The 15,032-nt window shown below is 37.1% G+C and overlaps 1 protein-coding gene and 1 long non-coding RNA gene across 5 annotated transcripts in view; one reads left to right on the forward strand and one right to left on the reverse strand.

The window, feature by feature from the left end:
• Positions 1–15,032, forward strand: part of LOC149535036 (putative serine/threonine-protein kinase At1g54610) — a 147,118-nt gene that overhangs the window by 61,019 nt on the left and 71,067 nt on the right. The gene's annotated exons all lie outside the window — the stretch shown is intronic.
• LOC149535037 (uncharacterized) overlaps positions 1–15,032 on the reverse strand; it is a 75,208-nt gene that overhangs the window by 37,346 nt on the left and 22,830 nt on the right. The window contains exon 1 of one of the 2 annotated variants that reach the window (XR_016357640.1): positions 9,376–9,440. The exons of the other annotated variant lie outside the window; for it this stretch is intronic. This is a non-coding gene — a long non-coding RNA (uncharacterized LOC149535037). Of the gene's footprint in view, positions 1–9,375; positions 9,441–15,032 lie in introns of those variants that run through there. 2 annotated transcript variants of the gene reach the window in all.

Raw genomic sequence — 15,032 nt, forward strand, 5'->3', positions numbered from 1 at the left:
GGCAAGACTTGAACGGGTAAGAATCTGACTTGGTTATGCAACTGACAAAAGGTCTAAGGTTTTTCCAAATGGATGTTCAGTCTACTTTCCTAAATGGAGTTCTTGAAGGAGTATACATAGAGCAACTTGATGGGTTTGTATTGACAGAAGACATGAATATGGTGTGCAAGTTACAAAAGAGATTGTATGGACTAGAACAAGCACCTAGAGCATGATATGAGAGGCTACACTCTTAACTTGCTTAAGATTAGTTTCAGAAGAACAAGTGAAGATAGCAATGTATAGTTGAAGGTTGAAGAAGACAAGGTATTGTTAGTTGAAGTATTTATAGATGATATAATCTTTGGTGGAAATGATGAAATGAATTTGGCATTTGTAGAAGAGATGAAGAAAGAATTTGTAATGTCAGTGACTAGAGAAATTAAGTTCTCCATTGGATTGCAGGTTTCATAGCTAAAGGATGATATTTATGTTAGTCAATCTAAGTATGTTTAGGAAGTGCTGAAAACCTTCGGAATGGAAGACCCCCAGCTTGTTGGAACCCTCATGATGGTCGGATGCAAACTGTTGAAGGATGATGTGTCAAGTGTAGTGGATGAAACCTTATATAGGTCAATGATAGGCAGATTGCAATATGTTGTTCATAGCAGACCAGGCATTGCTCAATCAGTTGGGATAATGGCCAGATTTCAACAAATCCTAAGGACTTCCCACATGGTGGTGGTGAAGAGAATATTAAGGTATTTAAAAGGGACTGGGGATTATGGTCTGTGGTATGCACATATTTCTCTTTGAGTGTGTTCATTGATACAGATTGGGTAGGAAACATTGATGACAAGAAAAGTATAAGTGGAGGTGCATTCTTCCTAGGTGGAAGACTTGTATTGTTGACAAGTAAAAAGCAAAACTGCATTTCCCAATGTACTACAAAGCTTAGTATGTGGTAGCTGCTATAAATTGTACACAGATTGCATGGATGAAGCATATCCTAGAATGAATCAAATAGAAGGTAACTGAATTGGTGACTATCTACTATGATAATACAAGTGCAATTAACATTTCAAACAATCCAGGAATGCATTCTAAGACAAAACACATTGCAATCAAGTATCATAATTTGAGAGAGCAAGTACAAGGGAAATAAGTTAAGTTGGAATATGTAGCAACCAAGGAATAGATAGAAAACATATTTACTAAGCCACTACATAAGGACTTTAGAGTATTTAAGAAGTTGACTAATGAAGAAAGGACAACAAATGGCTTGAAGAATAGATCGGAAGAATTCTTTGGTATGAATTCCTACTTAGAGATGACTTGGAGATTATTTCCATACTCTCAAACATTATGCGCATGATTCAAGAATTAGTGCCAAAATGGGAGAAAAACTTCAACAATTGTGAAAAGGACAACTAGTATGGAGTTCAAGCAAGATTGATAATATTGTTACGGTGATCGTTTTCTCATACTTTTTGTAATTAGATGATTTCAATGCACAATGTAAGGTTGGCCTGAGCCTTTTATGTGTACCTTAACTTTAATCATTGAATGTGCATTGTTCTTATGATGATGTTCATTTGTGGTGTGAAAATTCTTAGCATAACCTTTGAAGATGGCATTGCTTTTGTGTACTTGATTTGGTGAAGTAAAGTGTGGTAGATTTCATCTAAGCAATTGTTGTCTTCAAGTTCTTAATATTAGAATAGAATCTCTCAACCCTTATCCGCCTTACTTTTATTACATTTTTTGGAAATATTTTGAAATGCCTTTCTTGTCTAGATCATTTAGATAATTCTTAAGAGTTAAAACTGCCAAAGTCATCTTGAAAGAATCGTGTAAGTCCCTCTTTCATCACCAACATACATCAAGGCTTCAAGCCAAAGGAGCTCATATCTATCATAAAGTTGCAAGTTCATATTAGTCACCTCTATAATCTTTGCAATCTTAGTATATGAGGGTTCCTTGTTCAAGAGAGGTTAGAGTGTTACCATGGTCCTCATATGTTGTTGTGCTTCGTTGACTTGGTAGCTTTCACTAGAAAGATCATTTAGCATAGAAGAAGAGAGTTGTTCAATCTTTGTAACAAAAGAACTTACTTTGTTTAGAGTAGAAGAAACATTATTTAATTCAATCTGGTTCTTCAAACAAATATTTCCTAGACTTCTGATGTCTATGGCCATGTCATCAATGTTTTCTTGGGCTGAAATCATCCATTGGGCTATCTAATTCTTCCGGGCTTCCAATTTTTTTTGTTTTTCGCCCAGATCTACATGTAACTTGGCTTCATATCGACCCCAAAGATTATTCTTTGGATTAACGACAATGAAAGATTTAGGGGTTAGCCATCTGCCGGGTTCATAACCCATCACTTCTTGCTCTTTCCTTTTCATTTGCAGTTATTTGTGTTTTTCTTTTTAGCACCTGCCTTAGGAAGTATTCCTTTCAACTTGTAGCCTTTTTCTCCCATTTTTGTTAATTTAGTCCATTTCCATTTTTGTCAGACTGATCTTCTTCTTTTGAAGTTAAAGCTAGTTTCTGACTCACTTGTCAAACTAATTGGTCCATTAATTCTGGATTGCTGCTTGATCTGAAAGTGCTGCTAAAGAAGCTTTAGAAGGATAAGAGTTGTGACGTTGTCAATAGCAGGGAAAGTGATTAGATGATCCAATGGATTCCTCAGGATTACAATCCATATATGGCTTATTGGAGGTGCTTGGGAAATTATTGAATAATGATATTGCTGTGTAGACAAACTGGGTTTGCTAGCAGTAGATTTTTGTGGTTGTTCAAATAGGTTTTCATCAGGTAGTGCTCGAAGGTTGATACTAGAAACTTGCGTACATTGCACATGACCTCTGGTCAACCATAGACTATATGAGGTGGGGTAGGCAATTCTTGGAATCTAGGTTGTGACTAGGTTATGGGTTTCGTCAGTGATTGGGAATCTGATGTATTTTAATCCTTTTGGCTGCTACAGTTTGCGACTTAGTACTCACCCTTCACTCCTCTCCTTCAATTTTAATGCTGGATTTACGGTCTTATTGCAGGTCCACAACTACTGACAGTCTACTAGCCAAATGAAGCTTCAATCTCCAAAATGGATCTTCAAACTTGGAATGAAAATAAACTCTTATTAATAACGTAATAACTTGAGGAAACAAGATGTATGATATGGAGGCAAATTCCATGGCTCTGATACCAATTCTGTTTGTATGATAAACAGTTCTAATAAAGGTTAGCAAGATGCAAGTGTACCTTATATGCAAGATGCAAGCATATGATAGACAAATGCCACACAGATCTAAGAGGTTAGCAGCAATGGAGGCTGAATTAAACCCAAACGCTACACTAGTTAAACATTAAACCAAATTGAACTCTAATCATAAACGAAATAGCGGAACACTGACACTAACAATAACAAAAAAGCCGTAGTTAAATCTAATGACTAAACTTTATTCTAACCTCTAACTCTAACCCTAGCCCTATCAATAATGATGCCAAATATCATTATCAAAATATAAATTGTCTGATCTGCCCTCCTTATGAGAGCTGAGGTTAATGATATCCTGGGGATTAACATCAGTGAAGCTTCAAAGAACCCCTTTGATGAAGAACATGATTAAGTAAAACAAAATGATATGGGGAAAAATGATATATTCACTGCTAGACTCAAGGAATTTAAGGTTCTCATTGACCTTTTTACAAACCAAGCCACAAAAGCCAATAAGATTTTACAAACCATGGAACTCAAGAATCTGGTTAAGTTTCATCTTAGTTACCCAGGTTCGCTGGTATGGCCTCCATACCAGGTATGGGTTCGAACCAGTACCAAATTCGGTTCCAATTCATCAAAAAATTGCCTAGGCTTGAAAAAAAATTGGTGTATCAATGGCTCCCTGATTTTCCTGCAATATAGTGTAGCCATCCCAGGTTGCATCTTTGACAGAGAATGTTTAATTGCACAAAATAGGCTAGACTAGTTCATGAATGTGGGTATGATGAGCTTCTCCAGTGGTAGACATGAACAGGATAAATCCACCATTGAGGGATAGAACAATGCCGCAGGTATAACTCTGCTTCTTTATAACATGATACACTTCTTTCCAAGCTCATCTTTCTATATGCTTGTTGTAATAAACAGGGCTTTTGACAAAGGATCTCTCTTATTTGTATTCAACTTGTCTAGCAAGGCTTAAGATATGCCAATCAATTGGGCAATGCTTTGTAATGATGCTATGATTACAAGCTTAAGGTTTATGATGTTTTTGTTGTTTAAATGATTAAATCATATGGTTTTAGGATACAATGTGACATTCTAATTTAAATTTATGCTTAGGCTTCATTAATGTGTGTGTATATATATAACAATATATAATTTTTCATGTTTTTGTACGAATGAACCCAAATGAACCCAAACCCCTTTTCATAATTTTGCCTTACCAGCAAACCAGTTCTTCGAAGCCGTATTTCGAATCGAACTTGAACCAGTAACTAAGAGTTTCATGCATATAATTTATCTTTTAAGAAATACATGATAGCTGTAGATAAGATGCATGACTTGACTACAAAGCAATATTACCTTGATTCCCTCCCTTGTGGATTAGGCTCATGGGCAGAATACTACATATTAAGAAAGGAACATTCAACACTACACAAATGTACATTTGCTGAGCTAAAAAGGTTTATTGGCTATAAACTCAAAAAATAGTGCTTGTTGGGTGCACTTAAAGCCAATAGATAAGAGTATAATTATACTTGCAATCTCAAGGAATTCTGTGATCTCCCTTCTATTAACAGTTGCGTGACTTTACACAACTTAAACAGTTCAAGGAAAAAGGTTGTAGTAGAAAATGTAAATGCAGAAGATGCTCAAAGAATAGTTAAGAGTAGACAGAATTTATTTTCAAAAAGAGCAATCATGGTAAGCATGGGAAAAAGAAATGTAAAGTGATTCCTTATAAGAAAAGAAGATTTTCAAGACAACCCCCATCATACTTTAACAAAATACTAAGCACGCCCCAAAAGGCATGAAATGTTTTATCTGTAAAGGACCTCAATGTGCTACAAATAGTCCTAAAACGTCAAATCCTGGCACAAAGATCTACACCATGTTTGAATATGAAAATCAGGATTGGGGGATAATAGACAACAGTAATATTTTCTTTGAGGAAAATGATTTATATGACTTAATAGATGCTATTCCTGAGTCAAGTTGCGTGCTAAAATTTAAGGATTTCAAAAGATAGAGCAAGGTATTACGATAAACAATCATCCTCTGACTTGGAATCTTCTGAAGATGCAGATTACTTAGTCTCTTTGCTCAAACATACCTTAAGGCTCAGAGGACATCAAGTTAAAAATCCAGATTGAGAAATCCAAACATCCCTACAAGACCACAGGAACAAAGGAAGAATGCTGTCAGACATCATCTAGCAACCTTGAAAAATTAGAATCAGAACAAGAAAAGTTCTGAAGGCAGCTGAACAGCAACAAAAACCCAAGTACAGGTCTTCCAAAGAAATGTGAAATAAGGCTACTGGGCACTTAGATCATGGCTGCAAAATTCCACCATGGTAGAAACTAGAAAGACAAGCCTTCTACTTCAAAACATCATGACATAGGTTATACTGGCATCATCATTGTATTCGAAAAACTGTTCTACTTCTCAATGCTATGAATGACATTAAGCTCTCCTTGAAAAACGTAACGAGAGGAAATTAGAAATATGTCTGCTTCAGAAGGAGAGTTGAAAGATATTTTATTAAGGCAAACTAGCAGACCCCTACAAAATCTGAGTTCAAGTGAGAAACTCAGAGTGAGAAAGCACAAGCAGAAAGCAGAAATTATGACAATAATCTTATTTCAAAAATGAGATAAATCTTATTCTCTATTACTGACTAATAATGGGAACTACATTAGAATTAATTTCTGTCTTTCAAGATTTAAAAAGATTCCTATGGACGCTTTTGTTGACACAGGATCATCTAGGTCTTTAGCCAAGACAAATGCCATTCCCCTTGAATTCTGGTAGCTACAACTTGATATTCCTCATAGTTATGCAATCAATGGTGAAAAGATTTACATGGGACTGTATGCTCAAGATGTACATGTTGAAATCATGGGTAAAATGTTTATTACAAATTTCATTGAATATAATGATTTAGAAGATGATGTTCTGCTATGATATTTGTTTCTCACTAAATATGAACCACTTTAGTTTTGGAAGCATAAAGTTTCTTTTGAGGTGTGGAGATGAATAGGCAGAAATTCTTGCCTTAAAAATTGCTAATCATAAGTTTGAAGAAAGTGAGAAAAGAGCAAAGAAAAAATCAGTGAAAGAACTAACAAAATCATCTGTTAATATGCTTGAAGAAATAAAAACCAGATTTGAACCTGAATGTTGCAGCATGAATCCCTTACAGTTTAGGTCACAACAACATGAGGAGTTTGAAATTCAATTATGACCAGAATGTCAGTCCGTAATCCCTCATGAACCAACCTATCTGATGAGCCCATCTGAAGTAAAAGAAATAGTTGACCTCTTAAATGAATTACTTCATCACTTCATACGTCCTAGCTACTGTCCATTCTCTAGTCCAACATTTTTAGTCAATAAAAGAGCTGAAAAAGAGAGGTAAAAAAAGATTTTGTATCAATTATAAGCTTTAAAATGATATCATCCTTCCATTTAATTATCCATTACCTTTTAGCATTGATTTGATTAGAAGAGTTGCTAACAAGGTGTAAACAAAATTTGATTGCAAATCAGGATTTTGACAAATAAAGGTAAAGTAATCAGATAGATATAAGACTGCACATTCAGTCCCCTGAGGCTTATATGAATGAAATGTCATGCCATTTGGTCTCTGCACAGCACGGATATATTTTCAGCACAAAATGGATCAGGCACGTAGACATTTAAAAGATTTCTGTGCAGTCTATATTGATGACATTATTGTATTCTCTCATTGAACACCAAAGCATTTGCAACATCTTGAAGAACTTTTTGCAGCAATAAAAAGTCATGGCATATGCTTATTGACTAAGAAAATGACAGTTGGAAAAGATCAAATTGATTTCCTAGGATTACATCTAACAACTGACAAGTTCAGCTTCAGCCCCATATTTTGCAACAAATTCAAGAATTCCCTGATATTTTGTAAAATGAAAAACAAATTCAAAGGTTTCTTGGCTGCTTGATTTATGTCTTTCCATTCTATGGAGGTCTTGCAGAAGATAGGAAAACAATCCAGGAACACCTTAAAGAAAATAAAGATGGATGGTTACTCAACACCACAAAGGAAGTTCAAAGAATCAAATCAAAATGCTAAAGTTTGCCTTCTCTTCGAATACGAGTTCTTGATTTACCACTAATTCTTTACATTGATGCTTCTGATATTACTTGCTCAGCTGTGCTTATACACGAAGAAGAAAATGGAAAAAGATGCATCTGCCCATATAGATCGGAGACTTTCATTGAGACAATGCAAACATTTTATCTTTGAAAAGGAGGTACTTGCAGTCAAAAAAGGTATTCAGAAATTTAAAATATTTCTCAAGCTATAAATTTGCAGTCAGACCAATGAGAAGCTTGCTAGAAAGGAGGTCCAATAATGGTATTACCCGAGGAAGGATTGCAAGATGGTATTTTGAATTCTTAGGCTATTATTTTGAAATTAAATGGATAAAAGAGGAAAATAGTCCCTTAGCTCATGCAATAACAAGAGAACTTGCAGGATCAATATATCATGCAATTATTTTCAATGAACCTAATTTCTACAGACCTGATGGGACAGCTATATTTCACAGAAGAAATGGTGATGGGATTATCACTGATATGCCATACTTGCCTAATAACATTGTAGACTTACTTCTTGAAGCCTATTTCTTAGATAAATGGCCGAGATATCTTAGAGCAACCATTTGCTGGCATTGTAGACAAGGATGAAGAAAACTAATTTATGGAACTTCTAGGTCTAAATGACACTCCCATGAAACAATGGTGTAGCAGATTTGGAGCATTGCATATTGACATAAGAGGATTCTTTGGAATGAATTGGTCAAAACACAAGAATATGAATTTACCCAAGAATTTAAACTATGGCTTCATTAGTAGAATGAACTTTGACCAGGATTCTTTTGAAGAATACACTGATCTGGTAGCCCCCAGGTTTAATGCAGACTTAGAGGAATTCCTATAATGAATTCATCCTCAACTTTGCGAAAGAATGCTTGAAAATATGGAACATTAACTAACACACTATCCAAAAACCATAAATGGATTTCCCAGAATAGAGTTTTATGCACTAGAATCCCGATGGAGAGATCTGTCTCATGCTTCATTAGCTGGAAGAATTGAATTGGATTGTGCTTATTCTCAAGATTATGTGGTGCAATTAGATTTTAATTTCCAGGCTTGTGCTCAAGATTGGGATATTGCTTTTTCTCCACTACCTAGACAACTATTAGATCCTATTTCTTTTGATTCTAGCACATGGGTATATCAATGCCTTGATGTCACCAACATTGTGATGTGACAACCAGACACAGCCCTATTTAAAAAGAAAAATCCCTATAGCCACTTGCAGGTGTTAATTGGACTATTCTCACTTTCCGGGTTAAAAAAAAGTGAGTCATAAATAATGTGTCATTAGTGGTCAATCATGATATTGATATTTCTCCATAAGATATTAATATTATAAGAAGATACTAATATTCTTAGATATTAAAGGAGACAAGACTAAAATGAACCTACATGAGCTTACTCATCCCAAAGAACACCATCTTGCAAAAGTACCACTACCCTCCAAATTGCCCCACTTTCCATGATTCCATCTACTTCTTCTTTATCTACCTCTCAATTTACCATTTGACTGGAACTACCGCTCACACCTACACGTAATTCCCAACTGCTACCTACATCAACCGTCAAACCATTTACAACTTTCATCTACCCTTTGGCCTTCAAATGCTATAAATAAGGCCTTGTGAGCTCATTTGAGCATTGAAGGAATTTGGATTAAAAGTAATTGGAAGTAAGTCTTAGAGTAACCTCAGATTCTTAGTTTGCTTAGAGAATTAGTGAGTCAAATAAAGCCATTGGGAGTACACTCTATTTCTTATGAGATATCAGAAACCAGATTGGCTTGTATATCTATTTGCTTTTTGTAAGTTATGTTTGAAAAGTAATAGAAAGAAGCCGTAGCCATTTGTCCACCAGCCTTGGCTGCTGTTCACCTATTAGATCTCTGTTGCATTTGTCTATCATACACTTGCATCTTGCATATAGGATACACTTGCTTCTTGCTAAGAAAGTCTTTATATATCATACGCATAAAATTGGTATGAAAGCCTTTATATAGAATTGTGAGCACTTACCCACAAAGATAAATCACTGTTATATAGTCTGATTGCAGACATAGTAGGAGCTCACTGCACCAGACTTGCAACCAGACACTCACTGCCAATACAACATGAATATAAATAGGATATCACTGCTCTGGACTTGCAAAGAAAGGCAAATTGCCAAAGGAACTAAATCACTCGATCTTAATTATCCACAAACAAAATTAATTCAACACTGGGTCAGCCTCAAAGAACATTTTACAAAAATACTGTAACATGTAGATAGTCAGCTGAATCTATATGCAGAACATAATGTGGACCTCAAACAATCACTCAAAATCCATCTTCCATGTCGGCTTATCAACCTCAAACATAAAAAATACATTAACAAATCAATCTAATAGGATCACACGATGAATTACCTTATCATTGTTCTTCTCTGAATTTCTAGGAAACTGCAAAACAGATCTTCATAACTTGATCAAATCAAAACATTAGGTGCTGCTAATCTATAATATGATAGAATATACCTCCATGAGACTTCCCTTAGGTTTGCACCTCAAAATACAGAAAATTGTGCCTTTACCAAACCATTTCCTGAACACAAGCAACTGCTATGTTCCTGTCATACTTAGCCAATTGTGCAATCAATCCATCAGTGTGACCAAAATATGCGTAGCGAACATTTAGGATACATAGAGTTACCATCAATGACAATATCTATGCCATCAAGAGCAATGTCTCTTGCTATGTTTTACTTGTGAAGAACCATGTACTCCCAAACATACGTGCCTTGGAAAGGAAAAATACATTACATTGAGCTAGTTTCAGAGGACAAGGAAGAGCAGATTAAGGACATAAAAAATGAGGGCAATGGTAATGAGGAGAGTAATGAAAATCCCTCGATGTAAAGTATTGAAAATGGAATTGATCAGCCTAAGGTCACCCTTGCTACATTGTGACCCTTTTGGTTAAAGGGAATACCTAAGTGGCAGCCGTTTGCTTGGTAGACATTGGTGTTCCATACAACTTCATTGGTGAATTGTTAGTTGCAGAGTAGGGATTATAGGTTGAGCAATTTTTAGGTTTTAGGGTGATAGTTGCTAGTGGTGGAACCTTGAGTTGTACTACTAGAATTCCTCACTTTAGTATTCAGTTGGGGGTCTACACATTGACTAATAGCTTCTATGTAATCAAGTTATAACAACTTGATGTGGCTCTAGGCATGTGACCTAAGTTACCAGTTTGGGTGAGGAATGGGTGCAAGTACGCCAACCTCATATTTGGGTGCGTGAATTTTGGTTAGGGATTTAGTTGCATATGTTCACGTGTGTATATATATGCATTATACAAAATTGTAAAACTAAATCAATGATATCATATATTTCTCTTCTCGCAATTCTAGTGATATTCATTACAATTATTGAATTACAAAATGTAGTTTATGAAATATGATTCAATATTCATCACTCATTGGGATTATAAAAAAAATGTTTATTGGATTTTCACCGGCTGGAACCTCAAAGCATCATCATCATTTGAACCCAAAGCAGTTCCACTCACACTAGTTGGACATGTGGTATGTCATCATCATCATCATCCACATCAACCATAGTGGCTTTGGCAAGATCGTGAATGGTTGCATCCAAGCCAGTAGAATCAAATGCTACATCCCAAAGCTTTGAGGCCCCTGTTTGTATTGGGGATCCTTATGCAAGAAAAGACATGGATTGGAATGAATATACACCAAATCTTCAGCTCTTTTTGCAGCCACCAGTTATACTTCACTAAGTGGATAAAGGAGCATGTACTCCAATTCCGTTCAACAGAAGAAGAGCTTGCGACATGGAGAAAAAAACCAATAAAATAAAAAATAAAAAATACAAGATAAATTCAAGAAGGATAAGTGCCAAATTCTACAATACAAGCAGCCAAAAAAAAAGACCTACTTATGAGAGAATCTTGATTACAAGAGGTTGGAGGTTCATATATTCCTGACCATGGAGTTACCAACTTACCACCATATAGTGGCATCTATTTTGGATTGGTCTTTTTGACAATACAAGGTGTTTGATTTTTTTCTAAAGAAAAACAATCAAAATTCTTGCCTAGCATTTGAGTCCACTTCTAAATCTTTGAAGAGTCTACTAAATGCTCATTTGTAACTAATAGTAACTTTTAAATCTCTATATGGTGGCACTCTCCTAGGGATAGAAAGTACATAAGTGCTATAGTACCTCAAAGATGGGGCATATGCAAAGAGGTGCAATGGTATGGTCATCTTGTCCCAACGATAAATAATGATTTCTTCCACCCTTCTGCAAAAGGCATCTTCAGGATCATTCTTTTTTTTTTTTTTTTTTTGTATTACTAGTTTTATTTTCTCCAAAATTGCATAAACATGATAGATTTGGTGAATTCTAATACATATTCCACACAAACCCACGAATCACCATCCAAGATTAATGCCTTGACCTTTTGGGCCCTCTTTGAATTTGATTGCTTCCATATGCACCATTGGTTGCTAATAATTATTTGAGATGCAACTTGGGTCTCAACAACCTAAGAACATTTTAAGTATGATAACTATGTTCCATGGTATTTTGAGGAAGGGGACGAGGGTACATGTTTCTGGGACGTTTCTCAAGCAATTGATAACCAAATAGAGCGGGTGAAAGAAATATATCCGGAGGCTAAGGATATCCAGATGTTTGTGACAGACCACCATTTGTCTCAAGCAATTTTCAGAAATTTATAGGGGGTTATATTTCATCATGGTATGAAATAAACTCCTTTGGAAAAAGGAGTTGCTACTTGTAGGATTTTCAATTTGCAGTTTTCGATGGCTGTTATGATGAGCTACAAAGATGTAAAATTAATGATGAGTTGAAGACTTCAAGTAATGCGAGTAATAGTTCTCCAAATTGGCCTTGAGACCCAGGCCTTATTGATGAATGAGTTGCATTTGGGCATAATGTTCCATAGTGTGGCAGTTTTTTATTGTAAGTTCAATTGTTCCAGAATGTGCAATGGAGCTGCCGACAGATTTATTTTGGATACTGGTATAGGTATGCAGATTCATCATTGCTGGAGGATAAACAATCTATGAGGAGGGAGGACTGTAATGTCCCCCTTTTTGGGACATTAGAAATTAATTAAAGAATTAGAAAATTCAACGTATCGAAATATAATGATAACCTAATTTAATTATTTAACAGAGCAATTAAAGTGACTTTTTATGTCAACCAAAATTATAAATTGTTTGGTCAATTCGCCGAGGGTGCCCGCTGGTGCCTTCTTTATATGTGTTGGCAGCAGAAGGTTTTGGGTATTTGCTTGCAAATGCCATCTCCCAAAGAAGGGTCTGGGGTATTTCCCTCCTGGATTCCTTTGATCAGCTTGTGAATGGTCATTTCGCAACAACTCCTTCCTCGCTCTCATAGAGGACGAATAGAATATTGCCTCTGCTTTGCAATGTCTTGACACATTCTGTCTTGCTTCAGGGTCTACTATTCAGTGGCACAAAACCCTTTGTTACAGGCAGTCTTACCTTCCTCGTTCTGCTTGGCTTGAGCAATATCAATAGAAATGGGTTCAACATGGGGAAGTTTTTCGTTTTCTAGGTATCCCCTTCGCCTTCCAAGCCTCAGTTGTGGAGCTTTGGAATGCGGTTCTTGCCAGAGTAGAGAAGAAGTTGGAGTATTGGATCACCAAACCTCTCTCCCTAGCGGGCGAATTCCAAATTTGCTCCAAGGTGTTGGCCGCCACCCATGTTTATTATTCTTCCTGTTGGGCTCCTTCAAATGCCTCTTATGTCAAACTTGAGCGCCTTTTACATGACTTCCTTTGGGTGTTAGATGCTTCTCACCAGGGCTTTCATAGAGTTGCCTGGGATTTCTACTGTCTTCCCAAGGAGTTTGGTGGCCTAGGCATGCTATCCACCCAGAAGCAAGGTACTGCTTTATGTGCCAAATGGGTGATTCGAGCTCTTTCCGACAATGAAGACTGGAAGATTTTGTCAAGACATTGCATTTCCTCAGGCTTTCCAGTTCACCGGCCAACCTAGAAGGGGATTGGGTTCCAAACCCTTCTTGTTACCTCTGAACCTATCCAAATTCAGGGTACTTTTGTTGCCAAGAGTATTTGGAAAGCCTTGGAAGTAGTTAAGCCCTGGCTTCATTGGGTTGGCAATGGGTTCAAAGATGGGCTTTCCATGAACCAACATAATCTCTGGGTGGTCACCTGTATTTTCTATCCAAGGTGTTCCCCTGGCTAAGGTGCGTGGGGCTAGTGTTCTGCATTTTTTTAAACATGGCATGAGGACCCCTAAAGATCTTTTTTCCAGAGTTACTATGAGCTTATGGTCATGGGAGGACATGAGAGTGCAATTCCAGCTCACTCATCCAGATCAGCAGACTTTTGATCTTCTAGTTTTTGTGGTGCCTTCATATTTGTTACATAAAGTGGGCATTCATTCTTCTTGCCCTTGGTGGAAGGATTGGAAGTGGTATCCAAACACCTTGATAACCAGCTATAAACCTAGGCTGGGCTATCGATGGCTGGTTCCTCACCTGCCCATGGTTGATGTTCTCAACCAACATTGGCATTTACAATCTTCGCATCACACTTGGAGTCATAGGCTCTCCACTGTGTGGTACGCCATTACTGAACCCAAAATTGCGCATTTCACCTGGTGTATTCTTTTCTAGGGCTTGCCTTTAGGCCCCCGGCTATGGCACTTGGGAGTTCCTGACCCCCATTGCCCTTTCTATGGTCAACCAGAGTCTTTTTTGCACATCTTTTGGTTTTGTAGACAGGCTCAGTGTTACTGGCGATGGATCCGTGATCTCTTTCGCCCCTTCCGCCCAGAACCTTTTTCTTGGCATATGGTTCTTTTGGGTGATAATACTTGGATACCCTTCAAATACGCCAGAACTGGCATGCTTTCAGATTGGAGATCTTATTTACCATTCGGAAAGATCGCAATGCAGTCATTTTTGCTAACAACACACTTAACATTAATGTGGTTGTGTACACTAAAGCATGTATTTATAACAATGTCATGTTGTAGATTCAAGTACAAACAGATAAAGTGGTTTTGGATGTGGCTCACTTACAGGAGCTTTTGGCTCATTGGGGAAATGCCCCCTATATGGTTGCTCATGATTCGTCGGGTTTGGCCTCCAGCGATCGTACTCCTCGCGGTCACATTCGAGGACATAGCAGTTTTGCTCGCCGCTCGCACACACCTCGTTCTTAGTCGCTCCGCTCTCCCAGCAGTGGTGCTTTTGGTTGGCGCCACTCTTCTAGAGTTTCTGGTGGTTAGCACTGCTTTGCCTCGTCTCCTTGGAGGTTTGGTTTGAGGTGGTCCCCAATGGCTCCTCCTACTGCTCATGCTACTGGTTGGCCTTCTACTCACCCAGACCCCAAGTGGGTGTTTCCCCGGCTGGACTTAGCCATTTCTCTTCCCAAGCTTGAGGGAGAGAAATATGAAGATAATTAACATCATAAGATTTCCAGAATCCATTTATAAAAACGAAATTTTCTGGATTCGATTTTGTATGCTTTTTTACCATCAACGTTTCGGATCATACTACATGATCCATCATCAGGATGTGAAAGAGTAGGATAATAGAGATATGCAGACTGAGCCAAACTCAAGAGATATAAGAAGAGAAATGGAGGGCACG

Source organism: Cupressus sempervirens, chromosome 10 (assembly GCF_028749045.1).
Source record: "Cupressus sempervirens isolate cs-2001-9-10 chromosome 10, ASM2874904v1, whole genome shotgun sequence".
Classification (NCBI taxonomy): Eukaryota; Viridiplantae; Streptophyta; class Pinopsida; order Cupressales; family Cupressaceae; genus Cupressus; species Cupressus sempervirens.